The sequence below is a fragment of the Pinus tabuliformis genome, chromosome 4_2 (genome assembly GCF_031772625.1).
Source record: "Pinus tabuliformis cultivar Carrire ecotype Pingquan chromosome 4_2, CPIR1, whole genome shotgun sequence".
Taxonomy (NCBI): domain Eukaryota; kingdom Viridiplantae; phylum Streptophyta; class Pinopsida; order Pinales; family Pinaceae; genus Pinus; species Pinus tabuliformis.
This window is the reverse complement of record NC_142304.1, coordinates 683,214,009-683,219,240: the sequence shown is the minus strand read 5'-3', so window position 1 is coordinate 683,219,240 and position 5,232 is coordinate 683,214,009. Positions and strand designations below refer to the sequence as shown.

Genomic DNA, 5,232 nt, shown 5'->3' with positions numbered 1-5,232 from the left:
TCACATCAGTGTGATATAATAATAGGAGAAAGAGGAGAGGAATTAGTAGGTGGAGAGATATTAGTAGGTGGAGCGTTATGAATGTGGGGGATTAGTGAGATCCTCGAAATTAGAGTCATAGACCACATATTTGTCGAACCTGCTCAAACACGAGACTATATCATCCAGGCATAAGTGCACATTCTGAAGAATTCATTTAACATCCTCTTGTCATGCAAAAAAATTATAATTGTCACTTGCTTATATCTGAGAACCATATGTAAGAGTGTATCCATATGTTGGTTCACTTTAACGGAATATAGAAAATTTAGTCTTCATTTTTTGAATTTCCCCGGATCAGGTATCCATTTGAGACCGTCTACTCCCACCTCAGAGTAAGAGAAGTACAAATAGTCACAAAACTCCTTTGATTCAAGGTGGATAATTTCCCTCCTGACTTCCAGAGGGACCGAATCAAAATAATTTACAATTGAATCCCAATCATACAACCTTCGACGATGAGAAGTAGAACTACTTATGTCGCCTCTACGACTAGTCATTCTCTGTCAAAGAGGCATAGTTGTAGAGAGAAATGAGTAATCCACACAAATCTGGGTAAAACAATGACCAATAAGACAAACAAAAGAATAAACCCAAGCTCTTCAAACGTCGACCATGGCACAAGTAGGTGGTCTCCTAGATGCCACAATTGGAACCTAAGAATAGTAAGTGTTGAATGAACCAGATAGACTACAGGAAGACATCCCTGAAACCCCACAAAGGATATGTAATAAAGACTAAGCCCAATTGCACTATAAGGTGAATAACTCACTTCAGAGTAAGATAGACCACAAACTCGACACCTAAGATTTGTAATGGGATGTAATGAAAAAAGTAACCCTTGAAACTTATGACACGCTAATTGCCTAGCATAGAATGAGACTAGAATTAACATTTACAAGAGGCATAAAACATCAAAAAGTCGTTAAAACCATATGGAGAAATTTCTCAGATACCATACACCACAAACCAAGACAGGAGAGTTAAATGAGATACCTATGGAATCAATTCCTTGGAGTGTTGAGGTGGGTAGAACAACCACCAATTCGAAGACCGACCCACTCACTAAATTGTGCAAAACAAAATGAAGAACAGTGACCCAATTCGACGCTCCTAAAACTTAGGGAAATGAACTGAATAGATACCTTCTTTCCACTAGAACAAATACTGTCTATTTTACCAAAAGAAGGAGCTAAGTAGCCGAGACATCAAAGCGTATCCTAACAGAGAACCATAAACAACAAAGTGAGAAGACCACCACCCCACCACCCCAGATATTGTCGTACATTCACCACCCTTCAATTAACCCCATGCATTTATAATAAGAAGACATAAATTGATGAACCCAATCCAGAGAACAGTTTCCATGACATGCCAAGACCAGAAAAAGACATTTTACACATTTATATAATTTTAAACATTTTATATCAATTTATGAATTCAATATAATTTTATTTTTTTGAAATAATTCTCACCTACTTATATATAATATGACATTTTCTATGATTATCATTTTTTTTAGGTTGTGGTTCACGGACACCCTAGTCAATGGGTGGCGCTACGTCCACGGAAAAATCTACGCTGATCAACCCTGAAGGGAATCTAGCCCTACAACCCACTAGCAAAGCCTAACCCCAAGGGCTTCGGGGAGAATGGACCCTGTGACCTCCTGATGGCGAGGCATTGATTTTAACCAACTAAGCTAACCCTTGGGACTTTTCTATGATTATCATATATTTATGCAAAAAAAAAGTTAAATTTAAGAGATAATGTTTTAAACCTAATTCCATAATTATTTTGAGTAAATTATACAACTTTATAGCCATTGATTATCATATGTATGCATTGATACATAAAAAACATTTTTTAAGAGATGATGTTTTAAGCATAACTTCATAGTTATATTGAATATATTATACAACTTTATAGCCATCAACTTAAATGGTGATCAGATATATAACTCACCGACAATAAGATCACACTAATTGAATTTGTTATTAAGTTGTTAAAATTGGTTTTAGGTTATTTTCTTTCTTTGTAATATTAATTGTTCATTTTAAATAAACGAATCTAAATAAAAATATAACAAAACGTGAGATCTTCCCATCTAAATTCTATGTGATCTCTAGCAATTTAGATAGACCTCTTAGAACTTCTAATATTCCATTGTAATAAAAATATACAATTCAAAATATAAATTTAATCACAGCAGGATTCTCCCTTTGAAAACTTGCATGGTTTTGTGTGTTCAATAAACTTCGTCTTCTAGCAATTTAGACTTTGCATGTCTATCATGTGGTTGACTCTTAATTATTTGGCAACGATGTTTATTGCACTAGGAAAGAGGTTGCTGTTTGCTGATTTTGAGTGGGTGAAAAAGTAAAGATTGAGATGTAATTGTAAGTTGTCTATAATGCGATTTTTTGGAGACTCCGGTGACGGAATCCGGCAAAAGAAATTGAAGTTAAATCTTGATTTGTTGCAGTTAAAATGGTTTTTTAACTGCATATTTGGATTCAGCACCCTGGGAAACCCCTAGGACGCTTTGATTGTGCAGAAACTAGCTATCAAACTTGCCATTCCAATAAATTGCTGCCGGATTTTGACCGGAAAAACCCACCGGAAAGGCTTCCAAAAAGTTGCATTATAGACAACTGCGAATTGTAATAGCAGTTTCTTTTTTCTACTCGTATGTTTAATTTTATTTTGGAATTGATTGAAAATATGTATATAATTAGCGTAGTTATATAAATTAAACAGTTGATAAATGTCTATAAACATCAATTTATAATAAATATAAAAATATTTACTTTATCACATATTTTAAGTTGTGTGTTTATCATGTGGTTGATTCTTAATTAATTGGCAACGAGATTTATTGCAGTAGGAGAGAGGTCGCTATTTGCTGATTTTGAGTTGGTGAAAAGTAAAGATTTATTTTTTTCAATGGCATGTTTAATTTGATTTTAGGATTGATTGAAAATAGGTATATAATTAGTGTATTTATATAAATTAAATAGTTGATAAATGTCCATAAACATCAATTCATAATAAACATGAAAAAAAATACTTTATCACATATCTCAAGTTGCTAAAATTAACTAAATTGTAGCTTTATTTAAAATAATAATAATTATTATTTATTGTAAAAAGAATTAATATATAAGTTAAATGTATAAGAAAACATATAAAAAGATTCTTAACTATAGAGATTCACCTCATTTTATTATGAAGATTTTAATTTGTAAATAGGTTTTTTGATAATATCATACCATGATTTATCAATTACACTTACCCAAAAAGACCATAACCCTTGTCATATGACATTTGTTCATCTGTCATGTTTTTTAATTAATAAATTTAATAAAAAAGGGAAAAAAAGACAAATACTTTGTAAATAAATTTTAGCATTTGATTTCTGTATACTACTAAATATATTCTAAAATATATTATAGAGATTAAATTCCTACGTCCAATTAATAATTATGATAATTAAATTAAAATTTTAGAAGCCTTATTCCCAAAAAATAAATCCTATTTACATAAATATTAATACATATCTTTACATTTTCCACAATAATTTTGCTTGCCCTAATGACTAATTTTTTTTTTCAGAAAGAAAAATCTTCATAGATTTATATTAAGATAATATAAAGATCATAAGATATGGCAAGGGACATACACCTTGCTGACATATTAATGCATATAGATCAAAATTGACAGTCATAGGATCCCCAAAGAGATCAGAACAAAATCAAAAGCTGTACAGATCATAGGATCCCCAAAGAGATCAGTACAAAAACTCAAAAGCTGTACAGATCAAAAGCTAGGACAGCTGCTATCATAGACAAATATGAAGAAAGGGACCAGAGTGCAAAGCATGTGAACCAGATAATGAAAGAAAACGATCACATTCCCGGGATGACGAAGTCCTGAATAAGATAGGAAAATTCGTCGACTGAAACCTTCAAAGACCAAGAACCCGGCTCCATTGCAAGACCTTTCTTGGAGAGAAGGTCAGCATGTTCATTTCTGGAACGAGGAATATGTTGAATTGAGCGCTGTTCCATAATGTTCCAGAAGTGCCTGATTCTGTTTAACCATCCGAACAGATGAGGGCAGCTAATGAGACATGCACTATTGACATCTATACAGATAAGAAACACTAATTCCCGCCTTTAGATCAAATTTTTGGAGGAATTTGGGAGGAAATCACCCCACCCCTTAAAATTATCAAATTCACAAACTGCAATATCATCATTACAAACGGTATTTCTAAACTAAGGTTTCTGGATCGATTGATTGTTAAATATAAAAATTTAAACTTCTTGCTGGGCGAAATTTCACTAATAAATTTTACAATTTTCAGACTGAAATCTTCCAAATTCTTATAAAAAAAACTCTAATCCAGAAACGATACAAAACATTACCTTTCGTAGACTTTACAATTTCCCATATTAATTCTTCCCAAATTTCTATCAAAATTCTAATTTAAAAACAAAACAGATAAGCACTCTTCATCCTACAGCAACATTATTTACCAGAAATCAGATCATGCCGTTGTCCCTTAAACAGTCATATAAATGTTCTAGCCCTACAGGGGTGAGCAACCCCATCACTTGGTATAGTTGGGTCCCGTAGCTCAGTTGGTTAGAGCGTTGGTCTTATGACCCTATGATGCGAAAGCCGAAGGTCGCGGGTTCGAGCCCCGCCGGGACCATAAATTTCAAATTCGAAATAATATTTGACCGTTGATGAAGCCGTTAATGTTTTTAATAAATATTTAGTAAAATCAAATTTATTAAAATCAAACCATGTTGTTGAAGATATAAACCATTTTTTACCATAGTTTGATCATGTTTGACTTTGGTATGATCATGTTTGATTTTGGTTTAATGTGGTAATTTTGATTAATATTTAGTAAAATCAAATTTATTAAAATCAAACCATGTTGTTGAACATATAAACCATTTTTTACCATAGTTTGATCATGTTTGACTTTGGTATGATCATGTTTGATTTTGGTTTAATGTGGTAATTTTGATTATAGTTGATTTTGTTTGCCTTTCATTAAATTAAGGAAAGACCATTGTCAACTTGGTTAACACATGGTTTACCATGGTTGTCAATAGTTTTGTTTGTTGCATTGCGACAATATTTTCTTTGTCCAATTGCAATGATGTATGATGTTCA

At 32.4% G+C, this 5,232-nt stretch overlaps 1 non-coding gene across 1 annotated transcript; it reads left to right on the top strand.

The window, feature by feature from the left end:
* The first annotated feature begins 4,670 nt into the window (after positions 1-4,670).
* Positions 4,671-4,759, top strand: TRNAI-UAU (transfer RNA isoleucine (anticodon UAU)). The gene is given in 2 exon segments: positions 4,671-4,708; positions 4,724-4,759. It is a non-coding gene; the product is annotated as a tRNA-Ile (tRNA).
* Positions 4,760-5,232: the final 473 nt, after the last annotated feature.